The following is an 18,698-nucleotide window of genomic DNA, read 5'->3' as shown; positions in this document are numbered from 1 at the left end:
GGCAAGGGACCAGATGAACCTTTGACCCTTCACTTTCCCTCCTCACTAATGAACCGTCTGGGTTTAACCTCCCAGCCGATGTCTAGAAGTGAATGATGCTTAATATTGCTCGCTGAACTGTCTTACATCTCCCAGTTCAGATTGAATGAGTTCACCTCACCGACCATTCATTAGGATCCCCACAAGCCACTGAGTGAATGGATTAACACTTTCTTACCAAATCTTCAAAGAGGTCAATCAGCAAATCATGCACAATAATGGTTTATTGACTGGAAAATCATAATTATCATCACTTAAACATTGAGTATAGCAATAATAATTACATATAAACAGTTGGAGACAAGGTCATCTAGAAATTTTAATAACCAATAATATGCAGACAATTAACACAAAGAATAACTGATTGTAAAAACAGCTGGGAGTATCACCGTAATTCAGCATCAGCTGGATCACTGATTATCACATTATAGTTCAGATCAGTGTCTGACACAACTGCAGATTGGTGACATCAAATCTGGATTAACTATTTAGATATCTGACAATTTAACCCCATTAGATCGCCAGGCTAGAGAACAGATTAGAGAATAAATTCATCTCGGGCGTGAAAACAAACTGAGCGATAGCGAATCAGCAGCTCATTTTAAACTCCGCCTGATTTTATGTTCCATTGACTTGCTTTTCCCGATGAGATGTTAAACCGGGAACCCCTCTGTCTGGGTCCTTCCTGACTGTACATTGACCCAGTGTCTCACTGCAGCCCAGACTGAGCCCCACCCTGGGCCATTCCTGTCTGGACATTGACCCAGTGCCCCACCGGGGACCAGACTGAGCCCCACCCTGGAGCCTTCCTGTCTGTACATTGAGCCAGTGTCCCATTGCAGCCCAGACTGAGCCCCACCTTGGGCCCTTCCTGTCTGTACATTGACCCAGTGTCGCACTGCAGCCCAGACTGAGACTAACCCTGGGGCCTTCCTGTCTGTACATTGACCCAGTGTCCCACTGTAGCCCAGAATTAGCCCTACCCTGGGCCCTTCCTGTCTGTACATTGACCCAGTGTCCCACTGCAGCCCAGGCTGAGCCCCACCCTCGGACCTTCCTGCCTGTACATTGACCCAGTGTCCCCCTACAGCGGAGACTGAGCACCACCCTGGGCCCTTCCTGTCTGTACATTGACCCAGTGTCTCACTGCAGCCCAGAATGAGCCTCACCCTGGGCCCTTCCTGTCTGTACATTGATTCAGTGTCCCACTGCAGCCCGGCCTGAGACCCACCCTGGGCCCTTCCTGTCTGTACATTGACCCAGTGTCCCACTGTAGCCCAGAATTAGCCCTACCCTGGGCCCTTCCTGTCTGTACATTGACCCAGTGTCCCACTGCAGCCCAGGCTGAGCCCCACCCTCGGACCTTCCTGCCTGTACATTGACCCAGTGTCCCCCTACAGCGGAGACTGAGCACCACCCTGGGCCCTTCCTGTCTGTACATTGACCCAGTGTCTCACTGCAGCCCAGACTGAGCCTCACACTGGGCCCTTCCTGTCTGTACATTGATTCAGTGTCCCACTGCAGCCCGGCCTGAGCCCCACCCTGGGCCCGTCCTGTCTGTACATTGACCCAGTGTCTCAATGCAGCCCACCTGAGCCTCACCCTGGGCCCTTCTTGTCTGTACATTGATTCAGTGTCCCACTGCAGCCCGGCCTGAGACCCACCCTGGGCCCTTCCTGTCTGTACATTGACCCAGTGTCCCACTGTCGCCCAGAATTAGCCCTACCCTGGGACCTTCCTGTCTGTACATTGACCCAGTGTCCCACTGCAGCCCAGACTGAGCCCCACCCTGGCCCCTTCCTGTCTGCACATTGACCCAGTGTCCCACTGCAGCCCAGACTGAGCCCCACCCTGGGCCCTTCCTGTCTGTACATTGACCCAGTGTCCCACTGCAGCCCAGACTGAGCCCCACCCTGGGCCCTTCCTGTCTGTACATTGACCCAGTGTCCCACTGCAGCCCAGACTGAGCCCCACCCTGGGCCCTTCCTGTCTGTACATTGACCCAGTGTCCCACTGCAGCCCAGACTGAGCCCCACCCTGGGCCCTTCCTGTCTGTACATTGACCCAGTGCCCCATTGGGGACCATCCAGCCCCGGATATCCGGCAGAATCAGCGCTGTGGGACCGGGTGACTGAGTCTCGTGACCCTGTCGCTGGGCCTCTGACGTCAGAATGGGAGACGACACTCGCTCAGCTCGAGCTGGAAACCGTTAAAGGGGCGTTCGGATTTCAACCTGGAGCGCTGCCGGTTAAAGGGGAGGGACAGAGAATCGGCCAAAAAATGTTCATATAATGAGACCAGGAATGGTTATAAATTGAAATGTTAATATGATGAGACTAGGAATGGTTATAAATTGAAATGTTCATATAATGAGACCAGGAATGGTTATAAATTGAAATGTTAATATGATGAGACCAGGAATGGTTATAAATTGAAATGTTCATATAATGAGACCAGGAATGGTTATAAATTGAAATGTTCATATAATGAGACCAGGAATGGTTATCAATTGAAATGTTCATATAATGAGACCAGGAATGGTTATGAATTGAAATGTTCACACTCCCACACTCAGCCTGGGTCTGGATTCCCGCAGTGACTCCAGGTATCTCTTTCCGTTTGAACTGAACTGATTCTCCCACAGCCTGAAACAGATTAAAGATTAAACAGGAAATAAACAGTTTGAACAACAGTGTAAATAACAGGGAAACTGGGGTGAATATTTCAATAATAATTACAGACAAATATTACCCGTAAAAGGGACTGAATCCCATTGATATTTTATTTATTGCATTAAACATTAACACAAACACTCACCAGATCCACTTCAGATTCCGGCGGGTCTGTATGAGGGAGCGGAGAGCGGGGACAGATCGGTCTGTGAAGGAGTTTGATCCCAGGTTCAGACCCGTCAGTGACCGGTTTGTACTGAGCGCGGAGACCAGATCCTCGGTACAAGAATCTGTGAGACCGACACCAGCCAGACTGGGGATCAGAGAGAGAGAAATAACAGGAATCAGGGTAAATTCCCAGTGTTTATTAATAACACTATTACTGATACTAATAATGATGAACAGTTTTTATTATTAACACTATTGTTGATATTAATAATAACGTGCAGTGTTTATTAATAACACTATTACTGACACTTTTATCCCCATCACCCTTCAAATTGATCCTCTTCAAGTACGTGTCCGATTAGCTTTTGAAAGTTCCTTTCATGAAGCGCGTTCAAGATTTTCAAAAACATCTGTGTGAAAAGATTTCTCCTCCTTTCCCCTCTAGTTCGTTTGAAATTATTTCAACTCGATGACCTCTGGTCACTGTACAAGTTGCCAAAGGAAACAGTTTCTCCCTATTTGCTCTGTCAAAACCCCTCATAATTTTGAACACCTCAATTAGATATTTCCATAACCTTCTCTGGTCTAAAGAAAACAATTCCAGCTTCTCCAATCTCTCCGCATAAGTCCCTCACCCCTGGTATCATCCTGGTAAATCTCCTCTGCACCCACTGCAAGGCCTTGACATCCTTCCTAAATGTGATGCCCAGAATTGTACACAATACTCCAGCTGGGGCCGAACCAGTGATTTGTAAAGGTTTAGCATGGCTTCCTTGTTTTTGTATTCAATGTCCCTATTTACTGAGCCAATTATCCCAGGCGCTTTCTTAACCGCATTACCAACTTGCCCTGTCACCTTCAAAGATTTGTGAATATGTGCCTCCAGGCCCCTCTGCTCTTCCACCTCCCTCAAAATACCATTTAGATTTTCCTGTCTCTCCATGTTGTTCCACCCAAAGTGCATCACTTCACACTTATCCGTGTAAAATTGCACCTGGTGTGTGTCTGCCCATTTCAACAATCTGTCTGTGTCCTCCTGAAGTCGGCTTCTGGTGTGTAACATGCTCGAGGGGTTGAATGACCTCATCTTATTTTAAATCTTTTCATCGAGGGGCTGAATTGCCTCCACCTGTTCCTCTGTAACTGGCTCCAGGACAACAGGTTCGAGTGGAGGAATGGCCTCATCTTCCTGTGTAACAGGCTCGAGGACCTGAATGGCCTCCAGCTGTTCCTATGTAACAGGCTCGAGGCGTTGAATGACCACACCCTATTCCTGGTACCAGGCCAGAGGGACTGAATGTTCTACACCTGCTCCGATGTAACAGGCTCCAGAAGCAAATTGGCCTCCGGTTCCTGTACAACAGGCTCCAGTGTCTGAATGGCCTCCTCCTGTTCCTATGTAAAAGCCTCCAGTGGCTGACTGGACTCTTCCTGTTCCTGTATAACAGGCTCGAGGGTGGAAATGGCCTCCTGCTGTTTCTATGTAAAAGGCTCGAAGGCCAAAATGGACTCCACCTGCTCCTGTGAAATAGATTCGAGGCGCTAAATTGCCTCCTCCTGTTGCTGTTCAACAGGCTCGAGGGGATGAATGGCCTCCTCCTGTTTCTATGTAACAGACTCGAGGGGCCGAATGGCCTCCTGTTCATATCTAACAGGCTTGAGGGGCTGAATGGCCTCCTCCTGTTCCGATATAACAGACTCCAGTGGCTGAATGGCCTCCTCCTGTTCCTATGTAACAGGCTCCAGTGGCTCAATGGCCTCCTCCTGTTCCTATGGAACAGACTCCAGTGGCTGAATGGCCTGCTCCTGTTCCTTTGTAACATGCTCGGGGGGATGGATGGCCTCCTTCTGTTCCTGTGTAACAGGCTCGAGGGGATGAAAGGCCTCCTCCTGTAACTATGTAACAGACTCGAGGGGCTGAATGGCTTCGTCCGATTACTATACAACAGGCTCGATGGGCTGAATGGCCTCCTCCTGTTCCTGTACAACAGGATGGCAGAGCTGAATGGTCTCCTCCTGTTCCTATGTAAAAGCCTCGAGGTGCTGAATGACCCCCGCCCCGATCCTATGTAACAGATTTGAGGGGCTGAACGGCCTCCTCCTGTTCTTGTTTAACCAGTTCGAGGGTCTGAACGGCCTCCTCCTGTTCCTATGTAAACAACCTCCTTGTTTTTATACTCTTTGCCTCTGCTTGTAAAACCCAGGATCCTGCAGAATTGTTCACCGGTTTCTCAACCTGTCCTGCAACCTTCACAGATTTGTATACATAAACCCCCAGGTCTCTCTGTTCCTGCACCCCCTTTAGAATTGTACCATTTTGTTTACATTGCCTCTCCTCATTCTTCCTGCCAAAATGTATCAATTCTCTGCGTTAAATTTCATGTTCCATGTGTCCGCCCATTTCACCAGCCTGTCTATGTCCTCTTGAAGTCTATTACTATCCTCCTCACTGTTTACTATACTTGCAAGCTTTGTGTCATCTGCAAATTTTGAAATTATTCCCCATTATAATTTCTCCCGTCTCAGCCTCCAAGGACCAACGTTTACCTTCGCTAATCTCTTCCTTTTTACATACGTGTAGAAGCTCTAACAATCTGATTTTATATTTCTTGCTAGTTTACTCGCATATTCAATTTTCTCCCTCTTTAACAATTTCTTGGTCATCCTTTGCTGATTTCGAAAACTCTCCCAATCCTCAGGCTTGCTACTCTTTTTGTCAACATTTTATGCCTCTTCTTTAAACTAATACTATCCTGAACTTCTCCAGTTCGCCACGGTTGAATATTTCTTCCATCGAGTTGTTATTCCTCAAGGGCATGTATATTCATTCGGAATTATGAATTATTTCTTGAAATGTTGGCCACTGATTATCTACTGTCATATCTTTTAATCTAATTTCCCAATCTACCTGAGCCAACTCGCCCCTCGTAACAAAGTAATTGGCTTTGTTTAAATTTAAGACCCGAGTTTCGGATTTAACTCCATCACTGTGAAACTCAATATGAAATCCTATCATATTATGGTCACTGTGTCCCAGAGGGTCCTTAACTCTGAAATTACTAATTAACACTGACATTACACAATATTAGATCTAAAATAACCTGTTCCCTCGTCGGTGCGTCGACATATTGTTCCAAAGAACTACCTCGAATGTATTCCATGAAATCGTCTTCAAAACTACTTTTGCCAATGTGGCTTGCCCATTCTATAGGAGCACTATAAACTAATCCCACAGCACGGGTATGATGCAGAGTAAATCTCCCTCTAGATACAGAATAAAGCTCCCTCTGCACTGTCCCATCAAACACTCCCAGGGCAGTTATCGTGCGTGTGAGATACAGAATAAAGCTCCCGCTACACTCTCCCATCAAACACTCCCAGCGCAGGTGCAACATGGGTTAGATGCAGAGAAAAGCTCCGACTACAACTGTCCCATCAAACACTCCAAGGGCAGATACAGCACTGGTTAGATACAGACTAAAGCTCCCTCTACACTGTCCCATCAAACTCTTCCAGGGCAGATACAGCATGGGTTAGATGCAGAGTAATGCTCCCTCTACACTGTCCCGGCAAACACTCCCAGGGCAGATACAGCATGGGATAGATGCAGAGTAAAGCTCCCTCGAAATTGTCCCATCAAACACTTCCTGGGCAGGTGCATAAGAAAAGAAGTAATAGGGGCAGGAGTAGGCCATACGGTCCCTCGAGCCTGTTTCCCATTCAATAAGATCAGGGCTGAACTTCTACCTCCGCTCCACTTTCCCGCCCGATCCCCATATCCCTTGATTCCCTCAGTGGCCAAAAATCTATCAATCTCAGCCTTGAATATGTTCAACGACTGAGCATTTCAATTAACGAATAAACACTGTCATTACACGATATTAGATCGAAAATAACCAGTTCCCTTTTCGGTTCCTCGACAAATTGTTCGAGAAAACTGTCTCGAATGCATTCCATGAACTCGTCCTTCAAACTACTTTTGCCGATTTGGTTTGCCCAATCCATAAGAAGAATAAAGTCCCCCCACGATAATTGCATTACCCTTATTACATGCTCCTCTAATTTCCTGATTTATACTCTATCCAACACTATAACAACTGTTAAGGACACTATAAACTATTCCCACACCATGGGTTAGATGTAAAGTAAAGCTTCCTCTACACTGTCCTGTCAAACACTCCCAGGGCAGTTACAGCACGGGTTAGATACAGAGTAAAGCTCCCTCTACACTGTCCTGTCAAACACTCCCAGGGCAGTTACAGCACGGGTTAGATACAGAGTAAAGCTCCTTCTGCACTATCCTGTCAAACACTCCCAGGGCAGTTACAGCACGCGTTAGATACAGAGTAAAGCTCCCTTTACACTGTCCTGTCATACACTCCCAGGGCAGTTACAGCACGGGTTAGATACAGGCTGAAGCTCGGACAAGAAACACAGAAAGTTAGCATGCAAGTACAGCAAGCAATTAGAAAGGCAAATGCAATTTTGGCCTTTATTGCAAGGGGGTTGGAGTACAAGATTAAGGAAGTCTTGCTGCAATTGAACAGGGCCTTGGTGAGAACTCACCTGGAGTACTGTGCACAGTTTTGTTCCCCTTATCAAAGGAAGGATGTACTTTCCTTGGAGGCAGTGCAACGAAGGTTAACTAGATTAATTCCTGGGATGAGAGGGTTGTCCATTCAAAACAGAGATTGATAGATTTCTAAATATTAAAGGCAACAAGGGATATGGGGATAATGCAGGAAAATGGCGTTGAGGTAGAAGATCAGCGGAATTCAGTTGAATGGCGGAGCAGGCTCGAGGGGCCGGGTGGCCTACTCCTGTTCCTATGTTCTTATGTCCTATGAGGAGAGGTTGAGTAGAATGAGCCTATACTCTCTGGAGTTTAGAAGAATGAGAGGTGATCTCATTTAATCATATAAGATTCTGAGGAGGCTTGACAGGGTAGATGCTGAGAGGTTGTTTCCCCTGGCTGGAGAGTCTAGAACTAGGGGGCATACTCTCAGGATAAGGGGTCGGTAATTTAGGACTGAGATGAGGAGGAATTTCTTCACTCAGAGGGTCGTGAATATTTGAAATTCTCTACCCCATTGGGCTGTGGATGCTGAGTCAATGAATATATTGAAGACTGAGATCGATAGATTTTTGGACTCGAGTGGAATCAAGGCATATGGGGATTGGGCGGGAAAGTGGAGTTGAGATTGAAGATCAGCCATGATGATATTGAATGGTGGAGAAGGCTCGACGGGCCATATGGCCTACTCCTACTGCGATAGGCCCAGAGGAGGCCATTCAAACCTCCAAGCCTGTCATACTGGAACTGAAGGCGATTCAGCGGCTCAAGCAGATTACATTGGAAAAGGATGGGGCCATTCAGCCTCTCGAGCCCGTTAAGTAGGAACAAGAGGAGGCCATTCAGCCCCTAAAGGCTGTTATACAGGAACAGGAGGAGGCTATTCAGCCCCTCATTGCTGATACACATGAGCAGTAGGCTAATCAGACCCTCAATACTCTTAATTAGGAACAAGAGGAGGCCATTCAGCCCCTCCAGGCTGTTACGCGGAACAGGATGACGCCATTTAGCCCCTGAGCCTGTCACATTGGTACAGGAGGAGGCCATTCAGCCCCTAGCGCCTGTGACACAGGAGCAGGATGAGGCCAATCAGCCCCTCAAGCCTGTTAGATCGGAACAGGAGGATGCCATTCAACCACTCGAGCCTGTTATACAGGAACTGAAGACCATTCAGCGCCTCGAGCCTTTTACACTGGAAAAGGACGAGGCCATTCAGTCTCTCGAGTCTGTAACATAGGAACAGGAGGAGGCCATTCAGCCCCTCGTGGCTGTTACACAGGAACAGGAGAAGGCCATTTAGCCCCGAGGGCATGTTACACAGGAACAGGAGGATGCCACAGTGACTCAGTAATCCCAGTGATCATGTGATCCCTCAATGCCCCACAGAGATCCAAGTGACACAGTGATCCCACAATGTCCCAGTGATCCCACAGTAACCCAGTGATCACACAGTGCCACACAGTGTCCCAGTGATCCCACAATGTCCCAGTGATCCCACAGTGTCCCAGTGATACGATTGTATCCCACAGTGATCCAGTAATCGCAATGTGCCCCAGTCATCCCACGGTGTCTCAGTGACCCCACTGTGTCCAAATATTATTCGACAATGACCCAGTGACACCACAGTGACCCAGTGATCCTGCTGTGAACCACAGTGATCTCAGTGATCCCACAGTGTCCCATAGTGATCCCGCAATGACCCAGTGACACCACAGTAACATAGTGACCCCACAGTGCTCCCAGTGATCCCACAGTAACCGAGACACAACTCACGTGAGCCCCATTGGGTGCAGCCTCTGGTGAAGGCCTCGGTCAGTCCCCTGTGGAAAGAAAGCATTTTTCCAAGGATTCCTCCTCCTCCCAAAATTTCTCTTTCCACATCTTCATCTTACGGCATTTCCACAAAAATAATCCACTGGAGAGAGAGAGAAATAAGGAATTGATTAAAAACAAAGCAAAAGATAACAAAGGAACAGCAAGAGCCCAGAGCTCCCTCACACTCATGCTCACTCACATCCATTCCTTCCAAAGGCAATCTCTCAGCAAACACCATTGATAAAATCCCCAGTTACAAAGCAGAGATTCTAAAGAGAAGAGAGGAAAGTTGGGAGAGAGAGAGAGAGAGAGAGGGAGAGACTCGGGACACACTGAAGAGCGCATGTTGTTTCACTTTTTCTCTAATACAAGTTTCCAGGTTTTTATCTCCTGCTTTGTCATTCACTCATTCCCCCTAAAAGGTGTCGCTCTGACTCTCTGTCCTGGTCAATATTTGCTGCAGGGCCCAAACTGCCCCGAGTTCGTTTTCTCTTCTGTTCCTAGAACAGGAATCAAAAAGGTGAACGAACTTTACCTTTGCTCTGTTCTCTTATTTTGATTAGCAGTGGATAAAAAGCCTGTCGTTTTTGGTCAACTTACAGTTTGTGGCTTTCTCCAATTAGCCAAAGAGTTCAAAGAAATTCATGTCATTTAAAAGAGCTAAAGCAAAGAATTTTTAAAAAACGAATAGACAGTAAGATCCCTCACTCAGTTACAGGGACAATCTCTCAGCAACATTCATTTCCACAGAAACAAAGCCCAGTTTATAAAGGAGATAAATGTAAAGATTGAGAGACAATCTTTATGGACATAACAACTTGTATTTATATATTACAGCAAAAACTACATCAACAACTTGTATATGTACATATATTTATATATTTACACATTCCCACTACTACATGGCTCAGATAAGGGTTGTGGGGAAAGAGCTGAGAGGGAAATGGGATCGCCCTTTCAAAGAGCTAGCGCAGGCACGGTGGGCCAAATGGTCTCCTCCTGTGTTGTCCCCACTATGGTACTATGAACAACAATTTCGTAGCCTGGGATAGGAAACAAAGTAGCAGCCTCTACGTCAGTCATCTTACTGAGGGGCAAGCTGGATATAATACTTGGGGGCAAGGTGGCCATCTTTTCGGGGTCAAGGTGACTATGTTAAACAAAATGGCCGCCCTGAAGCTTAAACAAAATGGCTGCCCTGAACCTGAAACGAAATAGCCGCCAGTAATGCAGCCATCTTGATGAAAGGTAGGGCGGCCATCTTAGTGAGGGCCAAGGTGGGCATCTTAAACAAAATGGCTGTCATGTAGATTACTCAAAATAGCCGCATTGAACCTGAAGCAAAATGGGCAACCAGTAAGGGTGAGGGGCAAGGTGGAGCTTGTTATGGTGAGAGAGACGGAGGGGGTTCATTTGCTGTTCCTGTTAAATCACTGTTTCACTATAGTTAAAGTTACAAACTGAGTGAGACTGGCACTAACTCGTGTTTAACACGAAGACAGCGGTGCAGTGAGGGAATTAAACATCAAAATGTGAACTTCTGCAAAAAAAATGGATTAACATTTGATTATTTGGATGTAATGCTTAATGAGAAGGAGAGACCAGACATTCGGAGGAAAGGTCCAATTAGCCATTTCATGTAGAGAATGTAATTCCAGCTTCTATTAAATAAATCAGAGTAAAATTGGACTCAATCTGAATGTAGTTCTGATCTGGGATTTAGTTCATTTGTCCAGTATTCATATTTTTCCTCAATCTGAAACAATAACAGTATTTGTAACAGTAACAGATCAGGAGAGAGCTGCAGGACCCTGTCCAGTTTAGTAACACAGCAGAAGGGGTAAGAGTACATTGTGATTTATTACAGAATCCAGCAGCTCACTGGGAAAGTTACACATGGTCCAGATGGAGGAGCAAAAAGGTGCAGTGATTTTACACTTTAATTTGGGGCAATGACTTTTTGTCTCCACGAGGTTTAATTTTACATTTAACTTGATGAGCTCTTTTTCCCAAAGAAACTTCAGGCACAAACCATGGCGTTATAAAGAAAACAAACATTTATTATTATTAATACACTGGAACAAGCGACATTACAAATTAAACAACAACTTGGGTTTATGCCCAATTTAGAATTGCTTTAATCACAATAAAACAACACATTCTGAATTCGCAAAATGTATAACCGTTTGGAAAACAAATGTTTATCTTAGACTAAGCCAAAAACGAAACTTGTCCACTGATGGTTGGCTCAAGCTTGCCGGGAAGATTCTGGGCATTTTGATGGATCGTGTTGTAGTGTCGCGTGACTTTTTCTTGTATCCAGGTCATCTGCTTCACAGGCAATCTGTAAACCAGCATCGAGGCATCAAGCTGGGAGGTAGCGAGTAGTCATAAAGATTCCAGGTGAGGTGGTGCTGCCAGGAAGTGAAAGGTGAGGTTGGAGCAGTCGTGGTGGATCTGTATCTCTCTCCCCTCAACTTCTGCCCAGCTTTTAAAGAGATTTCTAACACAGAATCACACCTCTGGGACGGTGACTTGTCAACAATAGGTTCCTACAAATACAACCCACGATTTATTGACACTTCACTTGTTTTCTCTCAGTGTCCACAATGTAACTGATTTAAGTCAGCAGATGTTCAAACCACCTCTAGCCCTCCTGGAATCATTCTTGTTACTATGGTGATCTATCCTCTGCTGTTTGATATTTTACAATAATTCATTAACATTCCTTTTAACGGCCCTTCCACCTTTAATCGTCCTTTTCCTTCAGACATACTGAAGCCGATTTAGCTTCAGGCTTTCGTTTATCAGATGATTTTATACTACACAGAGCAGCTGTGAAACTCCTGCAGTAAGTAATGGTCAGGGTCAGGTACACGAGACTGAGTGACTTTATTGTGCAGCCTCCAGGCATCACCTTGAGGAATGTCAAAATTAAATCCACAAGAGTGTTACCCCGGAACAAACATGAACTGTCTGACCTGCTTCATCTGCTGCTGTTCTGCTGGTCAGCACTCTCACACACTCCAGGCTGATTACACAGTTTGTTTGGTTATTTAATGCTTTCTGTGTTCTATTCTCACTCCCGTCTCCACCCTCCTGTCACTTTATATGTTTGTCCGTCTTTCATTGTGTCTGCTCTCGGTTTATGTCGTTTGTCTCTATTTATTTTCTGTGTGTTTTTCCATCTTGTTATTTCCACTTCTACTTCCATCACTTTGTATTTATTTCTCAGTCTCTCTCTCTCGTTCCATCCATGTCTGATTGCTCTCTCTCTCATTATATATATGATTGATTTCACTCTTTCTTTCTCTCTTTAATTTTCTCTCCTTTCTTACAAACTGTCTTTATATCTCTCCTTCTCCGAGTAGCTCTGTCTTTCTCCCTTTTTTCTCTCTCTCTCTCTTTCTTTCTCACACACACACCCTCGCTTTGATGTGAATCTGTCTAAAATTTGCTGCGCTTTTTTAATCATTATATTTATTTTGTCTCTGTGTTCTCTCTCCATCTGTCTATCTCTCTCCCACTTTTCCCTTCTCTCTGTTTCTATCTCCGGCTGTGTCTTTCTGTCTCTCTCTCTCTCCCTCCCTCTCTCGCTCTCCCTCTCCCTCTGTTCCTTTCCCCCTCTGTCTCTTTCTCCGTCTTTCTCGAACTGTCTATCATTCTATCTTTCTATCTCTCCCCCTCCCTCCCTCTCGCTCCCTCGCTCTCTCCCTTTCCATTGTTGGGGACTGCACCCATTCTGATCAGGCCCACAGTCGCTACTTTTATGACCAGCTTTTCAAAATTTTCCCAGTGGCCATTTGGTTCAACTCCAGCTGAGCTCTTCAGAGCCGCCACTTCGAGCAACAATTCTTGTGTCGTCTGTGGAGTAAATCCCCTCTCAACAGGTCAGATTATCCATAAAATATATCAGAATTCGATTTCAGATCATTTCAGGGCTCTGTGCTGCTCATATAAAATGTACTTTCCATCTCCCGGGAAGTGTAGGGGATGGAGTATGAAATGGGATTTAGTTCTAGTGCTTGAAACCCTTCAGCTCGTTCTATGATTTCACTAATTTAACAATTAGATTGAGTGGGTATTTCACCGCGTTCTTCAGCTCCTCTCTGAATTTAGACTGGGTCAGGACATAAATACACGTGTTTGTGCAGGAACTGAGAAGCTGCAGCATTCCTGCTGCATATTGTGTGATATAATTAGGGTCAGTGGTGGAGTAAAAATACCGAATGTCTGCAATTCGTAGATAAATGTAAAATACAACCCGTGTCAGCCACAACAGTATAAAACTGCCCGATATACTAAAGAGTAAAATGATGGATTTTTTTCGGTTCTCCATCTCTGGATCACTCTGATTCTCTTCATTGCTGCGGCCCCGGAGTCCCCTGCGGACTCGACTGGACACTAAAATACGCCTGACCGTCAGTACATTGAAAAGCAAAATCAGACAGAATGGTACACAAGGGTTAAAATTAGGTGAAACATGTCAAATGCGGCCCATACGGGGGAAGTACGGAATCTCGGTTTAATCTCACAAAACCAGGGAACATTATCAATTACAAAGTCAGGATTATATACAAAGTTCCAGGGGACACTCACTGAACAGCCCAGCACACTCACTGTTCCCAGAACCACAGCCGCCGTTCTCTCGGTGCAATATTTAGCTTTCAGCTTCTCACAACAAATGGCCACAAATCGATCAAAGGTGAAAGCGACTGTGAGCCAAACAGAAACCCCCGTGGCTGCTTCACTCAAAAAGATGATAAAAGTACACACGGGAGTAATGTCCAGGAATGACCATGGGAAATACATCCTCTTAATCCAATCCATTATCACCTCAGCAATAACGACCAGGAGATCGGCCACTGCCATTCCCACCAGGTAGCGACTGATACATTTGGAGAGACCGCACTTTCCTCGGGACAGGATCACAATCGCCACCAAGTTAACTTTAACAGAGAGAAAAGGAAACAGAGAAATTACAGATCAGACCTGGAGTGAAAGCAGCAGTTTGAGAGGATCTGGGGTGAAATTTCCAGCTTTGTTTGTCGAAGGGTGGAAAGTGATTGATTGACCTGGGCAGCGCTTTCGGGAGAGAGTTATTTTTAAAGCACAATGATCAATAATGAATTGGGAGATGGATACAGAAAGTGGATAAATTGAGCACCGGATCCACTGGAAGGGCTGAGTGAGGGCACAGTGCCGGTGGGGAAGGGAGAAGGGATTTTACACACCGGGAATCCAGCGGATTAAAGCCGGATTTGGGTTCCAGACTGACGGGAAAGAGGGGGAAGGGTGGGGAATGTGAGGGGACAGGGGGAGGTGCAGCTGGTTTATTTTTCTGGTTTAAGTGAGCCGACAGTGGCTGGCACTAAACGGAAAAGGCAGCTGGAGACCGAGCGAGTGCGTGAGATTGGGAGGGAGACAAGGAAAAGGACATGGGGGAGCTGGAGGGGAGTCAGGAGCAGATGGTTTTGGAAAGTGGATAAACTGAAGAAACGGATGAGGAGACAGAGGATTCAATGCAGTGGGAGGAGAGGCTGGGATTCACAGGGAGAGACTGCAGCAGAGTGTTAGAGGAAATCTCATCTCTTGGTCCCACTAAAACAATCCAACTAATACATTCAAATGTTCATTTCTGTGGTTATTGGTGTCAGGGAACCTGTGTAGTTATAAATTGTGTACAATAAATTTACTTTGTAATTCACTTGAAATTAAATTTAAAAGTATTAATTAAATCAACCTCGTTGTTTATTGAATTCACCTAACTTTAACGTACTGTATCCGAACGATTCATTACGATCAAGACATTTCTGATTATTTTTTTTTCAGCAAATTTTAATTATGTTTAGTATTAAGTTGGAAAACAAGGAACATTCACAAAAACAGACTGAGGACCTGACAGGGATATAAACATGAGGAGCGAGTCCCACAATAAAAACTCACCCAATCTGGCCACATCATAATGACACATTCATGTCATTTTTTCTATGTTTAATTGTACTTGAAGTTTCAGCAGCTCATTCTGATGAATTATTCACACCACAGCCTCTCGCTTTCCCTCTCAGTCGCCCTCTCCATCACTCACTCTACTCTCTTTCTCAAGTCCATTTTCATATCCGATTAAATCCTATCATCCTGTGCCTGCATTCTGTTCACCAGCCCCGTGTTCCACCGATCCTATTCTCAGTGTCAGTTTGTTAAATAGCGAAGCCTCTGTGCAAGAGTTTAATGTTTCTACAGATCATTCAGTTCTCCACCTGTTCAGCTACACTGTTCATTTCATCTACAAATCATGGAATAAACAGAATCGAATCCCTCTCCGAGGCAGATCTCACAATAATTGAGATTCCTTCTCCAGTAATTATAGGATATAGGGATAGATGGCGGGATTGTTCAATTTACAAAACGCCAACATCATACTTATAAACTACAGGAACATAGAAGGGCTGCTGATTCCAACAGGGACAGTGCAAATTGAGACCACAAAACATCAAAACATTTCATTTTACAGTGAAGTCCAGTGACAGTCAGTGAATTCATCCACAGTGTAGCAGAGAAGGAGATGTGAAAGAATCAGCAGTAAACTCAGTTCAGTAACCAGACATCTGAAGCGGCGTCAGATACACACATAATGAAATAATATTTCATAACAGTGATCACCAATAAATACATTGAAATCCCAGTTAAACTGAAGCATGTTATAGGGGAGGGAGGACATTCCGCTGCCTCATTGTAACACTGAGACCGTGAACTGTCTCATTATCAATCATTGAAAACACATTGATGAAAACATATTCCAGGACAGGTTAGTTCCACAACAAGAAACTGTTATCATCTCCTGATGGTCTGATACCAACTCTTAGCCCAATACATTCAGTATAGAGAATAATCCAGTAACAATGCCAGGGTTGGATAGACAAATTCATTACAGATAGAATGCAGCTCCTCAATACCGAAAGAGCAGAGACTGAACACATTCCATCATTCAACCAATAGAACAGAACAAGTGACTGTGTAAAATATGTAGGGACAAAAACAATTTGCCAAGTACAGCAGCAGAGTTAACACCGATTTACACCATTAACAGCTGAGATAACGGCTTACCTGGAACTCCAATGGCTGCAAGAACAGGATAAAAAATGCGTTGTATCTGATAGATTACTGAATATCCCATTTCTGTGAGAAGCACTGACTTCTGTTGGCCTGGTAACCAAAGCTCCGCCAGGCACTCTGAGCTGATCCATTCCAACAAGCCCTGATTTATACAGGGGAGAAGTCTCCACTGACACGGTTATACTCCTGATCATTGCTATTAGTAACAGTCAGTTTAACAAACACATCACATCAGCAGCTTTGACTCCGATGTAAATAATGTGGTGAATAAATTACAAACATCTCAAAGTCCACGATATTACTTAATCAGATCTCTCTCAGGAATAAAGTTTAAATCTGTTCTCATACAGGACTGATCCAACAATAATAAACGGCTTCATTTACAGTTTTTATGTAACTATGTTCACTCCTGGTGTTTCTTTATAATTTAGACAGATGTGTCCGCAGTGTGGACTGAACCCAGGGACACGAGCAGACCCGTTTCACTCTGTTCCTGCGGTTTCCCAGTTAAAATATGAATTGTGAGTCTCTGACACGAGGACAGTTAAAGGGCAGGTTGAGGATTGCAGCCTCGAAATGACTGTGGGTGATATTAGGTGACGGACACTGAACGTGTCCCATTGACATTCCTCTCTCCGCTATTTTACTGAAGATGTATATCCGTTTATTCTACATTGGTTAACGGCTCCAGTAAAATTGGCCCCGTGTAAAACCGAGCTCAGCTCATGACCCGATTTGATCTCCATCGCAAACACCCGATGATTGATTCCCTCACCCGCCTCCATTCCTTCCTCAGCCCATTGACATTGAAACCCTCATCAATGCCTCTGTCCCCTCCAGACTCCATTCCTCCAATGCACTCCTGGCCGGCCACCCAACCTCCACCTTCCATAAACGTGAGCTCGTCCAAGACTCTGTCGTCTGTGTCCAACCAGCACCAGGCACTGCTCGGCCTCACTGACCCTCACTGGCTCCCAATTCCATATCCCTTAAATTTAAAGTTCTCATCCTTGGGTATAAATCCCTCCATGGCCCAACCGCGCCCCACCCACCCCCCCCCCCCCCCCGCCCCCGCCGTCTTCACACCTACAGCAAACCCACCAATGACCTCCTCAGCCATGGTTTACTGGCCTCCTTTGCTGGGACTACTCTCACTTGGTTCCACTCACCTATCTGATCATAGCCAGGAGAAGCTTCTCTTCCCACCCTATCACCGTTATCTCTGATGTTTCCAATGGTTCCATCCTTGGCTCCCTCCTCTTCCTCATCTGCATGCTGCCATTTGGTGACACAGTCCGCAGACAAGGACCAGCTTTCAGATGGACGCTGTCAAAACCACCGCCTCTCTTGACCCTTTGTGCAGGAACAGAGAGATCTGAGGTTATATGTGCTCAAATCGTTGAAGATGGCAGGGCAGGTTGAGAAAACAGTTTTAAAAAGCAAACGGGATATTGGGCTTCATAAATAGAGGCATAGAGCACAAAAGCAAGGACGTCATGATGAACCTTTATATAACACTGGTACGGCCACAATTGGAGTATTGTGTCCAGTTCTAGGCACCGCACTTCAGGAAAAATGTGAAGGCCTTCGAGAGGGTGCAGAAGGGATTTACGAGAATGATTCCTGGGATGATGTACTTTGGTTACGTGAATAGACAGGAGAAGCTGGGGTTATTCTCCTTGGAACAGAGAAGGTTGAGAGGAGGTTTGAGAGAGTTGTTCAAAATCATGAATGGCCTCGATAGAGAAGATAGAGAGAAACTATTCCCATTGGTGGAAGGGTCAAGAATCAGAGAACATTAATTTAAGGAGATTGGCAAAAAAAACAAATGTGTCATGAGGAAAAACTTTTTTTCCGCAGCGAGTGGTTAGTATCTGGAATGCACTGACAGATGGGGTGGTGGAGGCAGATTCAATCATGGCCTTCAATAGGGAACTGGACAAGTACTTGAAAGGAAAAAAAATGCAAGACAACGGGGAAAGGGCGGTGGAGTGCGACGAGCTGGATTGCTCTGGCATAGAGCCGGCACCTACTCGATGGGCCGAATAGCCTCCTTCTGTGCAGCAACCTTTCTATCGTTCTGTAACTGCACTGTCTTTGTATTTGTTAGATGAGACACAATTTCCTCCAGTTAAAAATTGGGAAGTCCTAACGACGGATTCCATCCCACCCCTGGCTTTTTGATTGGTGAGTCGCTCATCACTCCGCATCCACAGTCCGTTTGTCCTACTTTTGAAAGCCGTGCCTTCAGCCATATCGACGCTCTAGTATGCCCTCTGCAAGCCGCTCCATCTCCCTCTCCCCATTTCAGGTGC

Source organism: Heptranchias perlo, unplaced genomic scaffold (assembly GCF_035084215.1).
Source record: "Heptranchias perlo isolate sHepPer1 unplaced genomic scaffold, sHepPer1.hap1 HAP1_SCAFFOLD_52, whole genome shotgun sequence".
Classification (NCBI taxonomy): domain Eukaryota; kingdom Metazoa; phylum Chordata; class Chondrichthyes; order Hexanchiformes; family Hexanchidae; genus Heptranchias; species Heptranchias perlo.
The sequence above is the reverse complement of the archived record's forward strand: the minus strand, read 5'-3'. Positions refer to the sequence as shown.